The 27,396-nt window shown below is 41.0% G+C and overlaps 1 protein-coding gene across 1 annotated transcript in view; it reads left to right on the top strand.

Moving 5' to 3' along the window:
* Positions 1–609: 609 nt before the first annotated feature.
* The window catches only part of LOC124795480 (ribosome biogenesis protein SLX9 homolog), an 82,263-nt gene continuing 55,476 nt past the window's right edge, over positions 610–27,396 (top strand). Inside the window, exon 1 of the mRNA XM_047259518.1 lies at positions 610–732. The gene's annotated coding sequence lies outside the window, so the exon portion shown is untranslated. The remainder of the gene's footprint in view (positions 733–27,396) is intronic.

The raw sequence follows: 27,396 nt of genomic DNA on the forward strand, positions 1-27,396 counted from the left end.
GAAAATTTTATCAACGGCGAAGAAGTAGCAAAAGAAGAAATTAGTCTATAGGAAGCGGTTGCCAAACAATATTTTGTTGAAGTATAAGGGTTCAAAAAGTGCAAATGCTTAAAAAAGTTTTGAATTTAAAAAATGCGTGTGTAAATCGTTTTCCATATTATGGAATTCGAAATGCCACAATAGTCAGCCTTGTTGTAACGAAAATTAACGTTACAAGTTAACATATTGTACAACATTTTTCACTAATATGTAATATTGCTCATTATAATCACATTGGAATGAAAGAAAGTTAAAAATGCATAAATTTACAATAAATATTAACCATTTCAATAAATTTCTAAGCTCATTTTTCTTAATAAATACGGTTTTACCAGTTGGCATGGGTACATCCTAAGTTTTAGGAACGTCTCTAGGTAAAAGTTCTAAATCTATGCAAATTTCGGCCTTTTACCACAACGTGATGGTAAGTTTTAGGCCTCACCAGTTAATTCTATGATTTACCAATCATCTTACTTTCACAGTAACATATATACAAATAAAGGCAGATGTTAATAAGGGCACGGCACCTCGGTACGCACGGCAATCTTTGATCAAGTCACAGATTTTGCAATCCTCACTCGCCTTAGGTATCGATATCCTCATAGGTTGTTTACTCACTCAGGTGTAGGGTAAACAAGTATACACAACGTTGCCTTCAAGCGCATCTGGAGCATCGTATTTGTAGCTGAAAAGGTGGGTGCTTGCGTTTGGGATATAAGCTACATATTATTATGTGTATTTAATTAACCCACTGGATCATATGCGTTTCAGTGTAGATTACAATCTGGAGTTTGCATGTCTATATGATAGAAACTCAGTTATTGAATATCATAGGGCTACTGTAGATATTTTCTTAGAAATTTATCAGAAGCCTTTTTATTTGCAATGCATTTTATGTCTTATAACTTCTTGAACAATTTTATTCTCATAGCGTGTGCACCTTTCTGACACATAAACTGGCTGAGTTAAAATGAAAGCTTCCTTTTACTCTTGTGTTGTGAATGTGTATGCGTGAACAGTCTTCGTCATACTGTCAGCCTTCGTCACAATTTTTGGATAGAATGTGATATATGATAACTGTCTCCCATCGAAATCTTGCTCTGCTAACAGAACACTGTGTAGCAGCATTTGATGTCGGAGTTGGATTGCTTCGTGGTAATCTACATGAGTAATGGTTTAGCCAATATATGTGAAGGCGAAATAAATTTATGTGGCAATAGATTTATCCGTAGCGTAGTCCGATGTCTACGTTCGCGACATATATAACGCACATTTCATTATAAAAACTCCAAGATAAACTAATAAAAATTGTTTTACATAACATAAAATATTTGACGAATATGCCCTATACTAACTACGAAAAATGCAAGAGATAGTCCCTATGTAATACTGACTCTGAATGGTCGAAAGGAACACCTAAAGGACTTGACATTTGGCAAAGCTTGTAAATGATGTCGTGCTTGAGAGCTCAATTTTGTTAGGAGAATGTTAGAGATGCAAGATAGGAAGAAGGGCAGCATCAGTTGTACATCTTTAATCTGCTTATTGCAGGTTGATTTCACTGCTGTTTAGCTATCTTCGCTGCAGTCTTATCCAAGTCATGATGACTCATTGTAAATGTCATTGTTTCTTATATGTGATGTCTATGGGAGTACTATGTGTGATTCTGTTTATGATGAGTCATCGTGTCTTGGATATAATTGCACTGAAAATAGCAACACAGTAGCTAAAATCAATCTACAGTAAACAGATTAAAAATTTACAACCAGTGCTGCCCTTCCTCTTATTGGATCTCATGAACCATTTTGGTGCCTGTTGGGGATATACTTCCTACTAAATGTTTTTCTGTACAGCATTTAAAGGAATACTGTACGCGCAAACAAAGTTGACACTCTGGCGCAGTGGCTGATGGGAACAACTTCAGAGGCATTTCCCTTTTACAGCTGCTCCCATCAGCCAGTGCACTGAGTGTCAGCTTTGTGTGTTTAATGTGTGGTACCACTTCTGTACGCCCCTGGCATTTAGTGGCAGTCCGCTGCACCAACTGTAGTTTCTGTTTGTAGTGAAATATATCCTTCAGGACTGTGGGAAGTATATATCCCACCAAACAATGGTGTTTTATTATTATTCACGTTTGGGCCCTACTGGACCACGCGAAGTACAATCACGGGGCATTCAGTTATTTTCTTTTAGACTTTCTCTCTGCCCAAATTGTTTTCATTCTCTCGGAATGAGCTCTTTTCCTTTCATCAGACCATGTGGTTCCAGTTTTCTTTGGTTTTTCAGCTTGACCAACTACCCAGTCATGAATTTTTTGCCCAAATAATTTTCTGTCTTGAATTTCATCTTGTTTTATATCTGCCTCTTTCATGTCCTCTTTTATAGCAGCAATCCATTTTATTGTCTCAAATTTAGCTTTACTTCGATTTTCGTAGAATTCCACTACTTGTTTAGTTAGTCTGGTAGCATCCATTCTTTTAATATGCCCATAAAATTTTAATCTGCATTTTTCCATATCGGAATATATGCTGGTGTATTGTTGAATTTCACTATTTGCTCTTAGCCTGTATGTTCCTTCTTCAGTATATTTTGGACCTAGAATTTTTCTGATTACTTTTCTTTCTCTTTTTTGGATTTCTTGAATGTCCTTTTTTCTGTTTAAAATTAGCGTTTCAGCCCCATAAAGGCACTCTGGTTTTATTTTATGACCGTGTTGTAATGTCTCAATTTAGAGTACCTCGAGAGACATTTTTTGTTGTAGATGTCTTTTGTAAGTCTAAAAGCTGTCTCCATCTTTTGACAACGAATTTCATTTCCAATTTTTTCTAGACCAGTCTCTGAGATTGTTTCACCTAAATATTTGAATTGCGAAACTCTTTTGATTTTTCCATACTTAGTTTCCAAAAGTTTGGGTGCCAGTTTGTTGCTAGTCATATACTGTGTTTTTTCAAATGAGATTTGGAGACCTACTCTTTCTGCTGTTTCTTTAAGAATTTCTATTTGTTTCTGAGCAATTTGGATGTCCTGCGTTAGAATAACCAAGTCGTCTGCAAAGGCCAAACAGTCTATTCGAATATTTGTTCGTCCTAATTTCACTGGTTGGTCAATTTTGAACTCCAATTTTCGTTCGCGCCACTCTTGTATTACTTTAAACGCAGTTAAATAGCAACGGAGAGAGTCCATCACCTTGCCTCACGCCTGTTTTTATTTCAAAGGATTCTGAAATTTCTCCTCTGAACTTTACTTTTGATTTTGTACCAGTTAGCGTGTCTCTGATAATTGCCGTGGTTTTAGGATCCAGGCCTTGTTCTTTCACAATTTGGAAAAGAGATTCACGATCCACTGAGTCATAAGCCTTTCTAAAATCTACAAAGGTACAATGGTGTTTTAATGATTATTGGGAAATATTGATGCCACCAAAATAGTATCTGGAAGGGGCTCGAGAAGTACACTTTCCACAAAATTAATCTGTCATTTGTGGTCCTTGGGAAACATACTTACACCAACTTAGGGGTATCCCAAAGCTTTTGGGAATACTTCTTCCCACCTCTGTTTATGCCTGACTCCTTGTGCTAGTACACTGCACCAGGTGTATGAAAACTGCTACAACGATCAGTTTTTGTTTGTCAAGGGATCACTATTGTTGTTGGAACACACTGCTTCACTTCTGCAATATACATTATTGTGACCTGTATCAGCTCATTATTGTGTGATAAAGTTTCAAGGATTGTTTTCACATTGTGGTAGGTAAACTTATTTTTTAAATAAAGTAGGTAAAAAGAAAACACAAAGGGGAAGTGGGAAATCCATTTACCACCACAGTTTTAATACCTCACAAAGTTGCTATGGTGATATGTGTACCAGCATAGTTTTTGGTCCTAAATCACAAAAATTAAATTATCGAAAAATAAATATAGCCAGTTGACCACAATTCTAATACGATAGCAAAAAAAAAAAAAAAAAAAAAATCTTTTCTGATGCAAAAAATGTGTCCGCGAAATGGTTAATAAGCTTATGTAGCAAGTTGTTCCTGATGGAAACAAACGTGAAGGGTGTTAAAATTTATCATGTTGATTCCTTTAGATTAGTCCTAAAATGTGCATGCTATTTACTGTTTTTTCTTTTTTTGTGTATATTGCTTTCAAAACTGTGTAAATGCCCTTTTAATTAACTCAGTGGATAGAATTCTGACTTCCTAAACACTGCTGGGAATTAATTTGGTTGAATTTTGATAATGAACTTTATCAACTTATTGTTCATTACTTTATCCAGTATATTGATAAAACTAGAGGATTTGTAGTTGATTGATAGATAATCATTATATCTTTCTCACTACCTGTGAAAGTAGTTTTTGCTTGGATATTTTAAACACTCACAGAAAAGACACCTGATTATAGTGCACAGTTTCATATGGGTGAGGAAGAGGCACAATCAGTTTTGGTTTTCTGTGTGGGATATGATCTGTTCCTGCTGAGTACGTTTTTCTTAGTTCTTTCAAGGCCATTACAGATCAATCATAGGTTGCAATTCCACATATCTGCTTTGACCCATGACTTAAGTGTGTTGAATGTCGAATCAAAGCCGGCTGCGGTGGCCGTGCGGTTCTAGGCGCTGCAGTCCGGAACCGCGGGACTGCTACGGTCGCTGGTTCAAATCCTGCCTCGGGCATGGATGTGTGTGATGTCCTTAGGTTAGTTAGGTTTAAGCAGTTCTAAGTTCTAGGGGACTTATGACCTAAGATGTTAAGTCCCATAGTGCTCAGAGCCATTTTTTTGTCGAATCAAAACACTGTTTAAATTTCAATTTATTTTATTTGATCAACCAGCTTCAGCACTACATTACAGCATCTTCAGGCCCAATGACTGACATGTAGGAGGAATCCCATTTCTGGTCCAGCCGAAATAAGTGCCAGCATTCAGTGACTGGTATCCGTAGATTTCTTCATACAGCGCTGATCCCTTCAGTCATCGCTGTGTTAAGAATAAATATATAGATACGATCACTGAATGCTGACCCTTATTTTGGCTGGACCATAGGTGGGATTCGTGTTATCCATAGGTCAGCGGGGCTGAAATGACGTAACATAGTGCTGACATTGGTTGCTCAGATAAACTAACAACTGGAAATTCAGACAGCTGGAGGTTTTTCTTTTTATTTGACATCTTCTATTGAACAGCCGATGCCCCACAACCATCTGTATAAAGATGATCTGACAGAGACTTAAGTATGTTGTTTCGTGTGAAATCATTGAGGCTTTGAAACGGATGGCGTTTGTAAAGGGCATGCTGGAGGAAGTAGTGACACACGCTAATGTTTTTATTGATTTTATTTTATGGGGAATGGGGGAAAGAAATACAGTTGAAGAAGAATGGGTAGCTTTGAGGAATGAAATAGTGAAGGCAGCAGAGGATCAAGTAGGTAAAAAGACGAGGACCAGTAGAAATCCTTGGGTAACAGAAGAGATACTGAATTTAATTGATGAAAGGAGAAAATACAAAAATGCAGTAAGTGAAGCAGGCAAAAAGGAATGCAAATGTCTCAAAAATGAGATTGACAGGAAGTGCAAAATGGCTAAGCAGGGATGGCTAGAAGACAAATGTAAGGATGTAGAGGCTTATCTCACTAGGGGTAAGATAGATATTGCCTACAGGAAAATTAAAGAGACCTTGGAGAAACGATAACACTTGCATGAATATCAAGAGCTCAGATGGAAACCCAGTTCTAAGCAAAGAAGGGAAAGCAGAAAGGTGGAAGGAGTATATAGAGGGTCTATACAGGGGCGATGTTCTTGAGGACAATATTATGGAAATGGAAGATTATGAAGATGAAATGGGATACATGATACTGTGTGAAGAGTTTGACAGAGTACTGAAAGTCAAAACAAGGCCCCGGGAGTAGACAACATTCCATTAGAACTACTGACAGCCTTGGGAGAGCCAGTCCTGACAAAGCTCTACCATCTGATGAGCAAGATGTATGAGACAGGCAAAATTCCCTCAGACTTCAAGAAGAATACAATAATTCCAATCCCAAAGAAAGCAGCTGTTGACAGGTGTGAAAATTACCGAACTATCAGTTTAATAAATCACAGCTTCAAAATACTAACGCGAATTATTTACAGACGAATGGAAAAACTGGTGGAAGCCGACCTCGGGGAAGATCAGTTTGGATTCCGTAGAAATGTTGGAACACGTAAGGCAATACTGACCCTACGACTTATCTTAGAAGAAAGATTAAGGAAAGGCAAACCTACGTTTCTAGCATTTGTAGACTTAGAAAAAGCTTTTGGCAATGTTGACTGGAATACTCTCTTTCAAATTCTGAAGGTAGCAGGGGTAAAATATAGGGAGCGAAAGGCTATTTACAATTTGTACAGTAACCAGATGGCAGTTATAACAGTCGAGGGCACGAAAGGGAAGCAGTGGTTGGGAAGGGAGTGAGACAGGGTTGTAGTATCTCCCCAATGCTATTCAATCTGTATATTGAGCAAGCAGTAAAGGAAACAAAAGAAAAGTTCGGAGTAGGTATTAAAATCCATGGAGAAGAAATAAAAACTTTGAGGTTCGCCGATGACATTGTAATTCTGTCAGAAACAGCAGAGGACTGGAAGAGCAGTTGAACGGAATAGACAGTGTCTTGAAAGGAGGGTATAAGATGAACATCAACAAAAGCAAAACAGGGATAATGGAATGTAGTCGAATTAAGTAAGGTGATGCTGAGGGAATTAGATTAGGAAATGAGACACGTAAAGTTGTGAAGGAGTTTTTGCTATTTGGGGAGCAAAATAACTGATGGTGGTCGAAGTAGAGAGGATATAAAATGTAAACTGGCAATGGCAAGGAAAGCGTTTCTGAAGAAGAGAAATTTGTTAACATCGAGTATTGATTTAAGTGTTAGGAAGTCGTTTCTGAAAACATTTGTGTGGAGTGTAGCCATGTATGGAAGTGAAACGTGGACGATAAATAGTTTAAACAAGAAGAGAATAGAAGCTTTCGAAATGTGGTGCTACAGAAGAATTCTGAGGATTAGATGGGTAGATCACATAACTAATGAGGGGGTATTGAATAGAATTGGGGAGAAGAGGAATTTGTGGCACAACTTGGCTAGAAGAAGGGATCGGTTGGTAGGACATGTTTGGAGGCATCAAGGGATCACCAATTTAGTACTGGAGGGCAACATGGAGGGTAAAAATCGTAGTGGGAGAACAAGAGATGAATACATTAAGCAGATTCAGAAGGATGTAGACTGCAGTAGGTACTGGGAGATGAAGAAGCTTGCACAGGATGGAGTGCCACATCAAACCAGTCTCAGGACTGAAGACCACAACAACAACATTTTATTTTTTATTTATTTATTTACTTTTTTAAGTGATGGTAATGCTGCAGTGGAGTTTTCCCTATGTAGTTTTTTGGTGATTTTCGAGGTTCTTGGTTGCATGTAAAGTGGTTATTTAATTTCAGTAGTTACTGGATAACAATTTCTTTTTTTTGGGGGGGGGGGGGCTTTTAGTTTTTCTTTTGAAATTTATTTGTTGAATTAATTTTTGTGTTTGTCATTCATTTTTAGGTGTAATCTAACCATTGAATTCAACATTTGTTTGTTGTTGGCTGTGATAGTGCAGGATATGGGTGCCACCACAAAGTTTTAAAGTTGTACGGTGTAATTTTCCAGTGTGTTCGGTGTCACCAGTGTGGTGCATCGATGCAGTTAACAAGAGGTCCTGATTATTGAACGGAGAACTTTATGTGTGGGGGTAATGTTTGGAGATCTGTTTAGAGATTTCTGGTTAAAGCAATCTAGGTTAGCCTTGCAGGATATTGTGTTGTTAACTAGCCATTGGTGTTATTGTTATTCTGTTGCATGCACGATAAGAGTGTGTCTGATAGGTGTGACCTGAATTGCTATTCTTTTTGTCGTGAGGTACATAATAAGGTTTTTTTTTTTTAGTAGAGGTGTATTTAGAGGGCTGGGAGTAGTTGTAGAAATTGAAGAATTGCAGTTTGAGAAGATTAAGCATGAGAGGGGTGATAGAAGTGTATTGCAGAGGGGTCAGCTATAGTTGGATTGTTTTTCTTCATTTAGGGATTTGGGTAGTAGGGGTTTTCATCATTTAACTGTAAATCGTAGTGTAAAGACTATTCAATGAGGGACACATTAAAGATCTGGTGTATTTACCACCTCTATCATGTGATGTAGCAGAGCTCCAGGATAGAATACGGGAAGCGACTGCCACAATCGATGTTGCCATGCTGGGATGGCTCTTCAAAATGCAGTATGTATGACATTTGTACAGTGTTTAGTTCTTGTGCAATAAATAATTGGAAGTGTTCCCAGACTTTATGTAGAACCTGTAAGTGCTGAATTTTGTATCAGCAGACCAATTATCTCTCATTGGTGAAGAATTAAAGTAGTTTATGCTATCGCGATGAAAATTCCTGCACTTGGAGCGTGCTGTTCTTTAATAGTTATGAAAGTAATCTTAAATAATCAGGCTTCACGGTCATTGAATTCTGTATAACTTTTATAGACGACATGAATTTATGTGTACTGTGGAACTTCAATTATACGCCCTCCAATTTTATGTTTTTTGTCATTCTATGCCATAAATTCATTTCCCCTGTGAAAAACACTTAAGATCAATGCTAAACATTCCTTGAGTTTGCATTTCTTCCCAGTAAGGTTGCCTCAATTCTAAGTTCCTACCTGATGTCCTGCTTGGCTTCATAACGTTTTCTTCCTATTGACATTTGATGTGACGCAAAAGACAGATGGTTTGTACCACGGATGGTGGTGGAGTTAAGGGAATATTTTAGGCAGTTGCGGTGAGGTAAGACGTGAGAAAGGAAATGCTGATGTAATCCATGATCAGTGTTGCCACCACAACTTCCAACATTTAGCTTAACCATGCAATTATGATACAGCTACTGCTAGGTTGCAGTGATAATGGAAAAACAAGACAGTCGACACAGTGTTTGGACCTAATCAATACATGACAAAGAGGTTCAGCCACCACCTTTTCTTATGCCATTTATAACTTGGTCTCAACTTTTTGTATTTCCGATGTGCTGTATTCAGCAACAGTATCAATTGTCAACCTTCTAAATTCAAACACTGAATGTGGAAGAATATGCTTGATCATAATAGAGGAAACATCACCCATTTCTGGCTAATGAACTCTTATTGGCTGGTGCGCTGTTGTTGGCTGGTGACTTGTTAAGTCACCCAATAGCCAGTACAGCCACCACACCACACTAACACATGTAAAATGAGCTTGCCTACTGGACATGTGAAGAGGGGGAGTGGTCCTTCAACAATGGGAGTGCAGTTATGCATGAAAACATTTTGTGAAGTGCTGCAAATATATTTCTTGTGCAGATGATGTGCTATCACAGAGATGTCACATGGAAATAGAACAAGGGTTTTGCAACAGCACATTTTTAAAGACTTTTGTGTTCAAATCTGATATGATACAGTTGCAACAACTATGTACACTACTCATGTATACACTTTGGACCATGCACACCACACACTGTAGATTGCAAAGACTGGCACCAGTGATAGAGGGCGTGTTGCAAAACTGTAGCACTTGAGCTTTCTTTCACGTTTACATTTTAGGCAGTATACAGAAATTCACTGAGCCAACTTCTAACAAGCTTGTATTGGCAGCTGGGGAAGTAAACGCATTTTTTCATGTCTCTGTTTCTCTAATCAAGCCTAAAATAACAATTTAATGCTGGTGAGCATATGAAGTGCGGCTCATGAGAAAAGCATTAAGCAGTAACAATGATGGTGCCAAACTTTGTCATTGAGAAGATGTTCACAGTTATTTTTATTGTTTAACCCCTTAGCTGCTGTAATGTTTTTGGTTTAATTCAACATATTCGTCAATTTTTGCTTTTTTTGTGGGTGAGCCCGAAGGATGATATCTCAAAAACGCGTGTGTTGAATGTATAATTTGTGGTCATAGCATGTCGGAAAATAGCTCGATTTCCTTGTACCCTGGTACCAATTTCAGTTTTTTGATGAGTTTTTACTTGCCGTTGCACATCTGTGATTTTTTAAGAACTGACGAAATTTGTTACCACAAATTATAGTACAAACATTGTATAGTACATTTAATTTTTTTCGCCTAGACAGATTTTATAGGAAGTATTGCAGGGGATTGTGATTTTTTATCATATACATGCCAATTAATTGTGATTTTGCTCTTATTTTGGGAGGCTTTAGCATTTTCCTCGATTCTGAATTTTCCTCAATGTTTTTCTTTTTTAAGACTGGGCTGCACAAAAATGTAAAATAGGGGTTTCAGTATATCACTCAATATTTGGCCCATCTCTGATTGATTGGTCCTTGTTATAAGATTTATAGGGTGATTGATTCTGTGGATACTGGATGTCAGGTGTGTCCCATGACATAATGACAGTGTGGCTTGTGACAACATAAACACGCAAAAGGAAAGAGAACAGAACACTGACAGTATTTCTTATGTGTCTTTAGTAGTTTTTGGACTATAGGTTGTGGTGACAGTGTAATTTGAGGTCTGTGTTAGGTTGAATGGTGGAAGCTTGGTGGTGACATGGTATCAGATGCTTCTGTCAATCCAGATTTGCTGTAACAGTAAAGTTGTATGGCCTGATGAAGTCCAATGCAGTGGTCTACTTTTTACATTTACTAAGGAAGTAAAATGTAAATGTCGTGTGACAAGGGCCTCCTGTCGGGTAGTTCGCCGGGTGCAAGTCTTTCTATTTGACGCCACTTTGGCAACTTGCGCATCAATGGGGATGAAATTGTGATGATTAGGACAACACAACACCCAGTCCCTGAGCGGAGAAAATCTCCGACCCAGCCGGGAATCGAATCCGGGCACTTAGGATTGACATTCTGTTGCGCTGACCATTCAGCTAACGGGGGCAGACTAAGGAAATAAACATTACAGAATACCAAAGACCTAATAGAACTTACCTTGTTTGAGAATCATTCCATTTTCTCCAGAAATTATGCTAAATTTTCTGATGGGGAATGGGAGGTCTATACAGCAGCTATAATTAAGTTTTTGAATTTTATTGCTGCTATTGCAAAATTGTTTTCACTGCTCTGGAAGTACAGTTGATATCTTAATGACTTCTGTATCATAGATTGCTACTTACTGTAAAGGAGACATGTTAAGTTTGCAGGCACACACAATTAAGACAAAAGACACACACACACACCATTCATACACACATGACCGCCACCTCCAGCATCTTTAACTGGAATGCTGGAGCTGATTGTCAAGTGTGCATGAGATGTGCTTGCTTGTGTGTATGAATGGTGTTTCTCTTTTGCTGATTAAGGCTGTGGCTGAAAGCTTTATGTAAGCATTTTTTAACTGTGCCTGTCTGCAACTTAAAATGTCTCCTTTGTGGTAAGTAGCAGTCTGTCTTTCCCTACATTGTTGATGTTGTGGATTGGCAAGACAGCCAACCCACTATGAGAGGAAGCCGAAAGGCACGCGTTTTAGCTCACGCAGGCTGTCGTGAGGTCTGGAACAGGTCAAGGAAATGAGACTAACAAAAAACGTACGTAGCTGCTGGAATATTAACTTTAATCCATAATTGGTGAACATCGCTCTTGACAGTACATGGTTTACAGCATCAATAGTAACTGGTAATGGCGCTTTGCTAGGTCGTAGTAAATGACGTAGCTGAAGGCTATGCTAACTGTCGTCTCGGCAAATGAAAGCGTAATTTGTCAGTGAACCATCACTAGCAAAGTCGGCTGTACAACTGGGCGAGTGCTAGGAAGTCTCTCTAGACCTGCCATGTGGCGGCACTCGGTCTGCAATCACTGACAGTGGCGACACGCGGGTCCGACGTATACTACCGGACCGCAGCCGGTTTAAAGGCTACCACCTAGCAAGTGTGGTGTCTGGCGGTGACACCACAGTTGATGTTCCACTATTTGACTTATATATGTCAGACTTGAAAATAGTGTTAAGGGAAGGAAAGTAGATGTATATGAGATGAGAGAAGTAATGTTGTGAGAAGAATAAGACTACCCACAGAATGATTGAAGGCAATAAAAGGCCCCTGGAGAAGAAAACATTTTCTCTCAATTATTGAGATGCTTGATAAACACAGTATAGCAGCACTTGGGGAAAATGTGTTATTAACCACCAGCTGTTTATTATGAACCTATGTGTGTACCAGCTTCAGTTATAGACCATCATCACAGGATGCAAAGTGAAAACAGATAAAGTTAAAGCATATTTCAGGTTCCTTATGACCTCATGTAACATCAGTGTTACCAAAGTGGAAGTGTATAGTCAATAGTAGAGTGCAACATTTCCAATAATTACACAATATCATAGTTACTGTGCAACTATTGTAAATGCTGCGCTTTACCATTGACTTTCATTGTCACGATGTTACATGAGTCGCAAGGAACATGAAATATGCTTTCATCTGATCTATGATTATGGTCTGTGACTGTTTATTATAAACAGCTGATGATTAATACTGCGTTTGCTCAAGTACGTAACAGCTGTTGGTTGTCACTTAACCAAAATTTTAAATCACATGACTTAAACTGTTCCACCTGGTATGCAAGATTTATGAGACAGGCAAAACAATTTAAGAAGAATGTAATTGGTTGCAAAATGCTGACATGAATTATTTACAGAAGACTTCAGAGAAGATCAGATTGATTTCTGAAGAAACATACGAACGTGTGAGGCAGTACTGATCCTACGATTTCTTCCAGAGAGCAGTTCTAAGATGCGAAAGACATGAGAGGGAGGCACTGGTTGAGAAGGTAGTGGGACAGCATTGTAACCTATCTGCACTGTTCTTCTGTCTGTACATTGAACAGGCACTAAAAGAAACCAAGAAGAAATTTGGAAAGGGAATTGAAAGTTCAAGGAAAAGAAAACCGTTGTGGTTTACTGATTACACTGTAATTCTGCCAGAGAGAGAAAAAAGGACTAGAAAGAGCTGTTGAGTGGAACAGGTAGCCTTTCGAAAATAGTTTTAGGATGAACATGAACAAAAATAAAATGAGGAAAATGGATTTTAGGTGAATTAAGTCAGATGATGCTGAAGGAATTAGATTAGGAAATGAGATGAGTTTTGTTATTTGGGGTACAAAATAAATGACGGTGGCCGTAATAGAGAGGATATGAAATGCATATTGCCAATAGCAAGAAAATCATTTCTGAAGAAGAAAAATTTGGCAATTTCAAATTTAAGTTTCGGAAGTCATCTCTGAAATTGACTGTGTGGAGTGCAACCTTGTATGAAAGTGAAAAGTGGATGACAGGCAGGGCAGACAAAAAGATAATAGAAGTTTTCAAAATGTGGTGCTATAAAATAATCCATGATGATTAGATGAGTAGATTGAGTATCTAATGTCAAGGTACTGAATCAAATTGAAAAGAAAAGAAATTTGTGACGCAAATTGACTAAAAAAAGAGATTGGTTGATAGAACATATTCTGAAGCACCAAGGTATCAGCTAAAACTGTAGAGAGATGAAGGCTTGACTGTAGTAAGCAGGTGCAAATGGATGTAGTTGTTTTGGTTGTACAAAGATGAAAAGGCTTTCACAGGGTAGCACAGCATTGAGAGTGTCATCAGGCCAGTCTTGGGACTGAAGGATAAAACACCACCCTCAGGGGCTCACCACTCTTTGGTGAGTAGATGTGTGGCTAGAAGGGGGGGGGGGGGGGGTCCAACCTTTGCTGCACCACTTCCTCTTTCTGTGCCGCAAACCTATTCTTCACTATCTCATACCTCCTCTGACTTTCCGCCAGATGGCCGGCCCTTTTGGTGCAGACCATAACCAGGACTTGATTCCTGATTTTGGTCTTGATTTCCAGCTTCATTCCCAGAGCGATCTTCACCTCCCAGTAACAATTATGTGGTCCCCATTATTGCATTTGACCTGTCATCTATTCCAAATTTTACAGAACTGTGTGTTGTGCAGGCAAGTTCACTCGCTGTGGTATATGCGGTGCCTCGCTGGGGAGCTTTCAGAACGAGTCTGGTGACCAGTGTCCTGGTGAAGGCCGGAGCCCCTCCATTGAAGATTAGGCGTGCACAACTGCTCGCCAGTTTCTTTGCACACATTCATATTTCTCTTGTGCGTCTGTATTACCGCGTTGGCGGCCACAGGTCAGGGCTTACTATTATGGTTTGCGTCCGGTCCCTTCTGTCTGAATTGGAGTCCTTCCCCTTACCACCTTTCCTCGAGGTACACCTCCATGGTGTACACCTAGGCCGAAGATTCTTCTGGAGCTTTCACATGGCCCTAAGGAGTCCATTAGCCCTGCAGCTCTCTGCTATCACTCCCTCTTGATTCTCGACATGTACCGGGGTCATGAAGTGGTTTACACCGAAGGCTCGATGGCTGATCATTACGTAGGCTTTGCGTCATGGAGGACATATTGAACAGCACTCTTTGCCAGATGGCTGCAGTGTTTTCACTGCAGAGTTGGTGGCCACATCTCATGCTCTTGAGCACATCCACTCGTGCCCTGGCGAGTCATTTCTCCTGTGTACTGATTCCTTGAGCAACCTGTTAGCAATCGACCAGTGCTTCCCTCGCCATCCTTTGGTAGCATCCATTCAGGAGTCCATCTATGCCCTGGAGTGTCCCGTTGTTCAGTGGTGTTTGTGTGGACCTCAGGACACATCAGAATCCCAGGCAGTGAACTTGCCAACAGGCTGGTCAAACAGGCTACGCGGAAACCACTCCTGGAGATGGGCATCTCCAAAACTGTCCTGCGTTCTGTCTTACGCTGCAGGGTTTTTTGGCTTTGGGAGATGGAGTGGCATTACAGGTACACACAACAAGCTGCATGTCATTAAGGAGACTACGAATGTGTGGAAGTCTTCCATGCGGGCCTCTCGCAGGAAATCAGTTGTCCTTTGCCGGCTCCACATTGGCCGTATGTGGCTAACACACGATTACCTCCTCCGTTGCGAGGTCCCACCTCGGTGACACTGTGGCTCACAAATGACGGTCGTCCACCTCTTGCTGGACTGCCCACTTTTAGCCACTCACCAGCGGACTTTTAACTTTCCCAACACCCTACCTTCGGTGTTGGGCACCAATGCCTCAACAGCAGCTTTAGTTTTATGTTTTATTCGTGGGGGTGGGTTTTATCATTTGATCTAAGTTTTAGCGCATGTCCTTTGTCCCTCTGTGTGCTCCACCCTAGTGCTTTTAGGGTGGAGGTTTTAATGTGTTGCAGAGTGGCTGGCTTCTCCTTTTAATTCTCATGGTCAGCCAGCCATGGTAATCTGCTCTCTTCTTTTGATGTCTTCTACATGTTTCTTACACCTCTCTGTGGTTTTCTTGTCCGATTTTGTCCATTTTAGTGTTTGTTGCCCTTCTGTCATTCTTGTGGTTTTCTCCTTTCTTCCAGCTGTGTTCTGTATGTCTCAATTATTTTACTCCCAGCCTTGTGGAATTATTTTAATCGGAACAAGGGATCGATGACCTAGCAGTTTGGTCCCTCCCCCCTCTCCTAAACCAACCAACCAACCAACCAACTATCACAATTCAGCAAAACCCAATATTTTAATTTCACAAAATGGGCATATGATTAGTGAAACTGAAAAGCTGAAATCTGTAGGTGTTCAGATAGATAGTAAACTGTCACGGAAAGCCCATGTTCAGGATCTTGTTCAAAGATGTAATGCTGCCATTTTTACTATTTGAGTGGTATCTGAAGTAAGTGATTGCTCGACAGCAAAAGTAGTCTACTTTGCCTATTTTTATTCGCTTATGATGTATGGTATTATATTTTGCGGTAACTCTTCCCATTCTCAAAGGACAGTTTTGGCTCAGAAACGGGCACTTCGGGCAATAAGTGGTGTATGCTTGCGAACCTCTTGTCGACCCCTGTTCATTAGTCTGGGTATTCTGACATTGGCCTCTCAATATATATATTCTTTATAGCCATTTCTCGTTAACAATATCAGCTTATTCCCAAGAATTGGCTTTGACCCAGTTAATACTACGCAGGAATCCAATCTGCTTTTGGATCATACTTCCTTGACTCTTGTGCAGAAAGGTGTGCAGTATGCTGCTGCATCCACTTTCAATAAATTGCCACAAGAATTCAAAGATCTTTTCAGTAGTTGCAGGGGCAACAGTCTGGATGATTGACTGATCTGGCCTTGTAACACTAACCAAAACAGCCTTGCTGTGCTGGTACTGCGAACGGCTGAAAGCAAGGGGAAACTACGGCTGTAATTTTTCCCGAGGGCATGCAGCTTTACTGCATTTCTTGGGTAAAATATTCCGGAGGTAAAATAGTCCCCCATTTGGATCTCCGGGCAGGGACTACTCAAGAGGACGTTGTTATCAGGGGAAAGAAAACTGGCGTTCTACGGAACAGAGCGTGGAATGTCAGATCCCTTAATCGGGCAGGTAGGTTAGAAAATTTAAAGAGGGAAATGGATAGGTTAAAGTTAGATATAGTGGGAATTAATGAAGTTCGGTGGCAGCAGGAACAAGACTTTTGGTCAGGTGAATACAGGGTTATAAATACAAAATCAAATAGGGGTAATGCAGGAGTCGGTTTAATAATGAATAAAAAAATAAGAGTGCGAATAAGCTACTACAAACAGCATAGTGAACACATTATTGTGGCCAAGATAGACATGAAGCCCACGCCTACTACAGTAGTACAAGTTTGTATGCCAACTAGCTCTGCAGATGACGAAGTAATTGAAGAAATATATGATGAAATAAAAGAAATTATTCAGATAGTGAAGGAAGACGAAAATTTAATAGTCGTGGGTGACTTGAATTCGGTAGTGGGAAATAGGAGGGAAGGAAACGTAGTAGGTGAATATGGATTGGGGGTAAGAAATGAAAGAGGAAGCCGCCTGATAGAATTTTGCACAGAGCACAACTTAATCATAGCTAACACGTGGTTCAAGAATCATGAAAGAAGGTTGTATGCATGGAAGAAGCCTGGAGATACTGACAGGTTTCAGATAGATTACATAATGGTAAGACAGAGATTTAGGAACCAGGTTTTAAATTGTAAGACATTTCCAGGGGCAGATGTGGACCATGATCACAATCTATTGGTTATGAACTGTACATTAAAACTGAAGAAACTGCAAAAAGGTGGCAATTTAAGGAGGTGGGACCTGAAAGAACCAGAGGTTGTACAGAGTTTCAGGGGGAGCATAAGGGAACAATTGACAGGAATGGGGCAAAGAAATACAGTGGAAGAAGAATGGGTAGCTTTGAGAGATGAAGTAGTGAAGGCAGCAGAGGACCTAGTAGGTAAAAAGACGAGGGCTAGTAGAAATCCTTGGGTAACAGAATAAATACTGAATTTAATGGATGAAAGGGGAAAATATAAAAATGCAGTAAATGAAGCAGGCAAAAAGGAATACAAACATCTCAAAAATGAGAAAGACGGGAAGTGCAAAATGGCTAAGCAGGACAAATGTAAGGATGTAGAGGCTTATCTCACTAGGGGTAAGATAGATAGTGCCTACAGGAAAATTAAAGAGACCTTTGGAGAACAGAGAACCACTTGTATGAATATCAAGAGCTCAGATGGAAACACAGTTCTAAGCAAAGAAGGGAAAGCAGAAAGGTGGAAGGAGTATATAGAGGGCCTATACAAGGGCAATGTACTTGAGGACAATATTATGGAAATGGAAGAGGATGCAGATGAAGATGAAATGGGAGATACGATACTACGTGAAAGGTTTGATAGAGCACTGAAAGACCTAAGTCGAAACAAGGCCTCAGGAGTAGACAACATTCCATTAGAACTACTGACGGCCTTGGGAGAGCCAGTCCTGACAAAACTCTACCATCTGGTGAGCAAGATGTAAGAGACAGGTGAAATACCCTCAGAGTTCAAGAAGAATATAATAATTCCGATCCCAAAGAAAGCAGGTGCTGACAGATGTGAAAATTACCGAAAGATCAGTTTAATAAGTCACGGATGCAAAATACTAACGCGTATTCTCTGCAGATGAATGGAAAAACTGGTAGAAGCTGACCTCGGGGAAGATCAGTTTGGATTCCGTAGAAATGTTGTAACACGTGAGTCAATACTGACCCTACGACTTATCTTAGAAGCTAGATTAAGGAAAGGCAAACCTACGTTTCTAGCATTTGTAGACTTGCTTTTGACAATGTTGACCGGAATACTCTCTTTCAAATTCTGAAAGTGGCAGGCGTAAAATACAGGGAGCGAAAGGCTATTTACAATTTGTACAGAAACCAGATGGCAGTTATAAAAATCGAGGGACATGAAAGGGAAGCAGTGGTTGGGATGGGAGTGAGACAGGGTTGTAGCCTATCCCCGATGTTATTCAATCTGTATATTGAGCAAGCAGTGAAGGAAACAAAAGAAAAATTTGGAATAGGTATTAAAATCCCTGGAGAAGAAATAAAAACTTTTAGGTTTGCCGATGACATAGCAATTCTGTCAGAGACAGCAAAGGACTTGGAAGAGCAGTTGAATGGAATGGACAGTGTCTTGAAAGGAGGGTATAAGATGAACATCAACAAAAGCAAAATGAGGATAATGGAATGTAGTCGAATTAAGTCGGGTGATGCTGAGGGAATTAGATTAGGAAATGAGACACTTAAAGTAGTAAAGGAGTTTTGCTGTTTGAGGAGCAAAATAACTGATGATGGTCGAAGTAGAGAGGATATAAAATGTAGACTGGCAATGGCAAGGAAAGCGTTTCTGAAGAAGAGAAATTTGTTGACATTGAGTATTGATTTAAGTGTCAGGAAGTCGTTTCTGAAAGTATTTGCGTGGAGCGTAGCCATGTATGGAAGTGAAACATGGATGATAACTAGTTTGGATAAGAAGAGAATAGAAGCTTTCGAAATGTGGTGCTACAGAAGAATGCTGAAGATTAGATGGGTAGATCATATAACTAATGAGGAGGTATTGAATAGGATTGGGGAGAAGGGAAGTTTGTGGCACAACTTAACTAGAAGAAGTGATCGGTTGGTAGGACATGTTCTGAGGCATCAAGGGATCACTAATTTAGTATTGGAGGGCAGGGTGGCGGGTAAAAATTATAGAGGGAGACCAAGAGGTGAATACACTAAGCAGATTCAGAAGGATGTAGGTTGCAGTAGGAAGTGGGAGATGAAGAAGCTTGCACAGGATAGAGTAGCATGGAGAGCTGCATCAAACCAGTCTCAGGACTGAAGACCACAACAACAACAACAACAGTAATTCACATGCTTTCAAATTGAAACTGAAAAATTTGCTCGTGGGTCACTCCTTCTATTCTGTCGTGAGTTCCTTGAAAAATTAAGCTGGTTCCTGTGTTATATTGTTGATTGCATTTAAATAAACTTAGGGCTTGTCTTTTTTGGGTTATAAGCATTTTTTTCTGTTATTACTTTTATGTTGTAATTTCATGTACTGGCACATTCCCTGACCTTGAGATTTGCTCCTCAATGTGGTCCTATGGAACTAGACATGTAAAATAGAAAATAAAATCAAGTACCTGCTCCTTGATAGCCCCCTGACCACGCAGTGATCGCATTCTGGGTACCTGCTCTGCACACTCCCCATGTGTGCCACGGAGTATGTGCCCCGTCATGACTGGGACATGGGTACTACTGGCAATGGATTAATGGCCAGGTAGCCATTGCTGTGGCAGGTGGCACGATGCCAGATATTTCACACTTGAATCAACTTAAACTTTCTCCTGCTGGTGCTCACACGGCTGCAGCAGTCTGTTCAAATTGAAAGACCTCGTACGATGTAACAAAGTATGATCCCAGTGCATTCCCTTCGCTGGCCATGCAATCAAAGGAATGCAGGACTTGATGATAAGGAGCAAATCCTCCCACTAATACCTGTGTGTACCAGGACCACTGGTGACACCTTTTTGACCACAAAGGCCTGCCCAGTCATAAGTGCTGCTCTGTTGTGGAAAGTTGGGTGACATTCTTGTGACTGTCACTCCCCGCAAGAGTCTTAATATGGTCCAGGCTGTCATCTTTCTCTGTGATATGCTTTTGCAATCTGACGATGAGCCGTGGGCCAACTTAGAGTTACAGGATGTGCATTTCATGCATCGTGTCCATTGCGGGTTGTACATTGCCTGAGAAAGTCAAGGTGATGGTCTACTGGTGTGATGTGAAACTCTGTGTTTCTCTTCCCATGAGAGGCTTCAGGTGTATGAAGTTCAGATGCATGTCTCTGTGTTGCATTGCTGCCCCTGTCTGCAGGGATTGTGGCTGTACACTACACACAAATGTTCTGTGTGTCCCTCCCTCCATCTGTGTAAACTGTGGCGAGCTCCACTCTCCCTGCTCACCAAATTGCTCCATTTTTAGGTGTGAGAAGAAAATCCTGGACAAGCTGTCATATAAGGGGGCCAGAAAAAAGTATGTATTGTCATCCAGGAAACATGATTTCCAGCAACTCGAATTCTCCCCTTCATGGCTAATGAGGTTATTTTAAGAACTGTACCGACTATGAGAGGGTATCAGGTGGAGTTTGCATGTATGTGCTGGACCCTTTACACAATGCCTTGATCTTTGGAGGCTGTGGCTGTTCTGGTAAGGGCACATCAGGATTTTACCATCTGTAATGTTTATCGTCCTCTCAGTGATGTCGTGTCCCATTATGTACTGTCTGCATTATTGTCTCAGCTGTCCCCACCTTTCCTAGTCTTGAACGACTTCAACATCCACAACCCTTTGTGGGGTGGTACAATGATCACTGGCTGTGGTAAAGGAATCAAAACTTTACTTACCCAGTTTGATCTTTGCCTCTTGCCCTCATACACTTCAGTGTGGCACATGAGACTTATTCAGTTGTTGATCTTTCCTTTTTCCAGCCCTGATCTTCTACCATCTATCTACTGGACAGTCGAGGATGGCCTGTGTGGTAATGACCATTTCTTGATCTCCCTGTCCCTCCCATCCCGTCGATGCCCACCCAAAAGGGTTCTCCGTAATGCAGACTGGGATAGGTTCACCTCTGCCCATACTTTGCTCCCCATTGCAGGGCAGTATGGATGCGGCTGTGCAGCATACGATGGCAGCCATTCTTTTGGCATTCAACCAAGCCATTTCATCTTCCTCGTCTGAAGATGGTACCTTGGTGTCCCCAGGGACTGCTGCTTCTATTAGAGATCGAGATCGTAGGAGGGCTTTCCAACACTGTAAGCAGCACCCTTCACAGGAGCGCCTCATTGCCTTTAAACGGTTCTGTGCCCTCATCTACTATCTCATAGAACAACAAAAGCAAGAATGCAGGGAGCAGTACGTTTCCACCTTTGGATCACATACCTCTCTATCACAAGTATGGGCAAAGATCAGATGCCCCTATGCTTCCAGTCCGCTGCAGGTGTACCAGGTATTTCCTTAGATGGTTCCATTTATAACGATCAAGATGCTGTCACTGAACATTTTGCTGAGCATTATGTTCGTGCATCTGCATCTGAGAACTACCGCCATGCCTTTCAGCTAATTAAACAGCAGGTGGAGAGAATGCACCTATATTTTACTACTCGCCACCTGGGGCTCCATTAAGCAAATGGGAACTCTCCAGTACTCTAGTCCATTCCCCCATACGGCCTCAGGGCCAGACTGCATCCACAACCAGATGCTGAAACACCTCTCCTAGAGATGGACAGTTACCACCCAATCAGCCTTACTGACATGAGTGGGGTCTCCGGGATCCACTCCCGATTTTTGTCTAGAACTTCCTGTTGCACCATATGTTCTGGGTTCAAGTGGGTGCTTCACTCAGTACCCCATATCTAAGAGAACAGGGTCCCGCAGGGCTCTGTACTAAGAGTTAGCCACTTTCTGGTGGCCATCAGTGGTCTAGTGGTGGCTTTGGTGTCTTTAGTATCACCCTTCTTATATACCAATGAATTTTGCTTTCAATATTTCTCCTCTAGTATGTGTGTTGCTGAGAGTCACTACAGGTCACCATAAGAAAGGTGCAGTCGTGGGTTCCCAACCATGGCTTTCGGTTTCCTGCCGCAAGACTCATGTCACACACTTCTGTCCATTGTACTGCCCACCAACACCCAGAGCTTTACCTTACTTCTTGTAGTTGAAACGCACCAGTTTTTGGGAATGGTCTTCAATTCCTGACTGACGTGGCTTCCCCTACCTTCGCTAGTCTAAGCGAAAATGCTGACACACCTCTATACACTTCACTGCCTCAGTAACAGTATCTGGAATGCAGACCACTCTACCCTTTTGCTGCTCTACAAACCCCTGATTCTGTTCTGTCTTGATGATGGGAGTCTTGCGTATGGTTCAGCATCACCCTCAGCATTGTGAATACTGGACCCCATTCATCATTGTGGAGGCTGAGTTGCGACTGAAGCCTTCCGAACTAGCCCTCTAAACAGCCTACTAGTCGAAACTGGAGTCACTCCATTACCTATGAGGTGCCAACAACAGCTGCTGGATTATGCTATATGCGTTCATATAGCATAACTATCGTGTCCTTTTTCCTAGAATGGAACTCCAACTCACATAACAGCGACACAGGACTGATTTTACAAATGCTGCCCGCATCCAGTGTGTCTGTTCGGAACTCCAGTTTCCTCCACTGTCACCTGCCCACATGGCTTATATCCCAATCTCAGATTTGTATCAAAGTATGGTTTGGCCCAAAAGATTCTGTTGACCCCATGATTTTTTGTTGCCTGTTCTCGGCTGTTCTAGAGCCATATCCGAGTTCTTGGTAGAAGGTAAGGGAAGCCACATCAGTCAGGAATTGACCATTCCCAAAAACTGGTGCGTTTCAACTAAAAGAAGTAACTGATCGTCTAGGTAAAGCTCTGGGAGTTGGTAGGCAGTACAATGGACAGAAGTGTGTGACATGAGTCTTGGGTAAAATATTCCGGAGGTAAAATAGTCCCCCATTTGGATCTCCGGGCGGGGACTACTCAAGAGGACGTCGTTATCAGGAGAAAGAAAACTGGCGTTCTACAGAACAGAACGTGGAATGTCAGATCCCTTAATCGGGCAGGTAGGTTAGAAAATTTAAAAAGGGAAATGGATAGGTTAAAGTTAGATATAGTGGGAATTCGTGAAGTTCGATGGCAGGAGGAACAAGACTTTTGGTCAGGTGAATACAGGGTTATAAATACAAAATCAAATAGGGGTAATGCAGGAGTCGGTTTAATAATGAATAAAAAAATAGGAGTGCAGGTAAGCTACTACAAACAGCATAGTGAACGCATTATTGTGGCGAAGATAGACACGAAGCCCACACCTACTACAGTAGTACAAGTTTATATGCCAACTAGCTCTGCAGATGACGAAGAAATTGAAGAAATGTATGATGAAATAAAAGAAATTATTCAGATAGTGAAGGGAGACGAAAATTTAATAGTCATAGGTGACTGGAATTCGGTAGTAGGAAAAGGGAGAGAAGGAAACATAGTAGGTGAATATGGATTGGGGGTAAGAAATGAAAGAGGAACCCGCCTGATAGAATTTTGCACAGAGCATAACTTAATCATAGCTTACACTTGGTTCAAGAATCATAAAAGAAGTTTGTATACATGGAAGAAGCTTGGAGATACTGACAGGTTTCAGATAGATTACATAATGGTAAGACAGAGATTTAGGAACCAGGTTTTAAATTGTAAGACATTTCCAGGGGCAGATGTGGACTTTGATCACAATCTATTGGTTATGAACTGTACATTAAAACTGAAGAAACTGCGAAAAGGTGGGAATTTAAGGAGATGGGACCTGGATAAACTGAAAGAACCACAGGTTGTACAGAGTTTCAGGGGGAGCATAAGGGAACAATTGACAGGATTGGGGGAAAGAAATACAGTAGAAGAAGAATGGGTAGCTTTGAGAGATGAAGTAGTGAAGGCAACAGAGGACCTAGTAGGTAAAAAGACGAGGGCTAGTAGAAATCCTTGGGTAACAGAAGAAATACTGAATTTAATGGATGAAAGGGGAAAATATAAAAATGCAGTAAATGAAGCAGGCAAAAAGGAATACAAACATCTCAAAAATGAGATCGACAGGAAGTGCAAAATGGCTAAGCAGGGATGGCTAGAGGACAAATGTAAGGATGTAGAGGCTTATCTCACTAGGGGTAAGATAGATAGTGCCTACAGGAAAATTAAAGAGACCTTTGGAGAACAGAGAACCACTTGTATGAATATCAAGAACTCAGATGGAAACCCAGTTCTAACCAAAGAAGGGAAAGCAGAAAGGTGGAAGGAGTATATAGAGTGACTATACAAGGGCAATGTGTTTGAGGACGATATTATGGAAATGGAAGAGGATGTAGATGAAGATGAAATGGGAGATACGACACTGCGTGAAGAGTTTGACAGAGCACTGAAAGACCTGAGTCGAAACAAGGCCCCGGGGGTAGACAACATTCCATTAGAACTACTGACGGCCTTGGGAGAGCCAGTCCTGACAAAACTCTACCATCTGGTGAGCAAGAGATATGAGACTGGCGAAATACCCTCAGACTTCAAGAAGAATATAATAATTCTGATCCCCAAAGAAAGCAGGTGCTGACAGATGTTGTAATTACCGAACTATCAGTTTAATAAGTCACGGATGCAAAATACTAATGCGTATTCTCAACAGATGAATGGATAAACTGGTAGAAGCTGACCTCAGAGAAGATCAGTTTGGATTCCGTAGAAATATTGTAACACGTGAGTCAATACTGACCCTACGACTTATCTTAGAAGCTAGATTAAGGAAAGGCAAACCTACGTTTCTAGCATTTGTAGACTTGCTTTTGACAATGTTGACCGGAATACTCTCTTTCAAATTCTGAAAGTGGCAGGGGTAAAATACAGGGAGCGAAAGGCTATTTACAATTTGTACAGAAACCAGATGGCAGTTATAAGAGTCGAGGGGCACGAAAGGGAAGCAGTGGTTGGGAAGGGAGTGAGACAGGGTTGTAGCCTATCCCCGATGTTATTCAATCTGTATATTGAGCAAGCAGTGAAGGAAACAAGAGAAAAATTTGGAGTAGATATTAAAATCCATGGAGAAGAAATAAAAACTTTGAGGTTTGTCGATGACATTGTAATTCTGTCAGAGACAGCAAAGGACTTGGAAGAGCAGTTGAATGGAATGGACAGTGTCATGAAAGGAGGGTATAAGATGAACATCAACAAAAGCAAAATGAGGATAATGGAATGTAGTTGATTTAAATCGGGTGATGCTGAGGGAATTAGATTAGGAAATGAGACACTTAAAGTAGTAAAGGAATTTTGCTATTTGGGGAGCAAAATAACTGATGATGGTCGAAGTAGAGAGGATATAAAATGTAGACTGGCAATGGCAAGGAAAGCGCTTCTGAAGAAGAGAAATTTATTAACATCGAGTATTGATTTAAGTGTCAGGAAGTCGTTTCTGAAAGTATTTGTATGGAGCGTAGCCATGTATGGAAGTGAAACATGGACGATAACTAGTTTGGACAAGAAGAGAATAGAAGCTTTCAAAATGTGGTGCTACAGAAGAATGCTGAAGATTAGATGGGTAGATCATATAACTAATGAGGAGGTATTGAATAGGATTGGGGAGAAGGGAAGTTTGTGGCACAAGTTAACTAGAAGAAGGGATCGGTTGGTAGGACATATTCTGAGGCATCAAGGGATCACCAATTTAGTATTGGAGGGCAGTGTGGTGGGTAAAAATCGTAGAGGGAGACCAAGGGATAAATACACTAAACAGATTCAGAAGGACGTAGGTTGCAGTAGGTACTGGGAGATGAAGAAGCTTGCACAGGATAGAGTAGCATGGAGAGCTGCATCAAACCAGTCTCAGGACTGAAGACCACAACAACAACAAATCCGAGTTCAAAAATGGTATTCACAGATGGCTTGACAGTCGACTGGTGAATAGGGTTTGCAAACACACATGCACAGTGCTGTCAACTCCACTCTCTGCTAAACAGCTGCAGTGTCATCACTGCTGAATTGATGGCCATTAAACTAACCCTTAGCCATGTCCATTCTTGCAATGGCAGGGCTATCCTAATCTGTAGTGACTCCTTAGCAGCTTTCACACTATAGACCAGCACTACTCTCCTCACTCACTGGTTGTGGCTATCCAGGATCTTGTCACTGACCTCCAACAAGCTGTACGACCAATTGTTTTTGTTTGGACTCCCAGTCGTGTTGGTTTTTGCAAAATGATTGGGCTGACCTATAGGCCAACGTGGCCACCAGAATGTCGATTTGGATGTTGGGGTTCCAGAAGCGGACCTTCAGTCATTTATATGCCATCAGTTGCTGGAAGTCTGAACTTGGAATGGTCTGCCTTGATCTCCCCAAACAATGTGAGGACAATTAAGGAGATCACGACCATGAGGCAGTCTTCCCTGCATGTCTCTCGCAGGGAATCCACTGCCCTCGGCGACTCTGCATTGGCAACACTTGGCTGACCCGTGGCCACATTCTCTGCCGTGAGGATGCTGAAGCAGAGCCCACCTGACAGTGGCCTACTTACTCATAGACTGCTCTAATTTGGTTGCTTTGAGGTGACATTGTAATCTTTCTGACATGCTGTCTCTGGTGCTAGCAGACGATCCATGCAGCTGATCTGGTGTTAAGTTTTGCCCTTAAAGGCTGTTTCTATTCATCCCTTTAAGATGTGGCATTTTTGCCTCATTGACTGCCTGAGGGTTTGGTGGGGCACCCCTCCACCCCTCTCCTGCCCCCCCTGCCCCTCCTGCCCCTCCTCCTCCTGGGTTCCCTTGTCGGCCCTTGCTCTGTGGCCCAGCCTTTCCACCTTTTTATTCTCTTTATTCTTTTTCACTTTTCGGGTTTAATGACTTTGTTGCTGACCTTGTCTTAGCTGTCTTTTTTCTGGGCCTTTATCTCTGTTTTTTATTGTGTTAGTTATACTTAATAAGGCTTTCCAGTATTTGCCTTTCACGTCCTTCCTTTGATGACCACTCCTGGTTTGCCAGTTAACAGATGAAGGTGCTGATGACCTTGCAGTTTAGTCCCTTTCACTCCAAACCAACCAACCAACCAACCAACTACAACAATAATGTGCCATTGTTAATGAATATGCGAACTTCTCTGCCGTGACTACCGGAGCTATAGTTGCGGCTATTTTACCTGAAATTTTGCAGAGAGATTGAATTTATTATGTTGACATGAAGCCAACATTTGAAAAGACTAATTATCAAAACATCATCTACTGCAGAAGTTAATAATATGTTTGTTTCTAATGGTGTCAATTTCTCCTTAGATGGTCTCCTTGTCCAACATCAGTTCTTATCTTGAATTTTCTGGACACATCTGTGAATTTTACTTTGGATGTCATATTGGTCAGTTTTTCTTTCAAAGAGTTCAAGATCTTATCTACACCCAATTTGGTTCAT

Source organism: Schistocerca piceifrons, chromosome 4 (assembly GCF_021461385.2).
Source record: "Schistocerca piceifrons isolate TAMUIC-IGC-003096 chromosome 4, iqSchPice1.1, whole genome shotgun sequence".
In the NCBI taxonomy this organism is placed as follows: Eukaryota; Metazoa; Arthropoda; class Insecta; order Orthoptera; family Acrididae; genus Schistocerca; species Schistocerca piceifrons.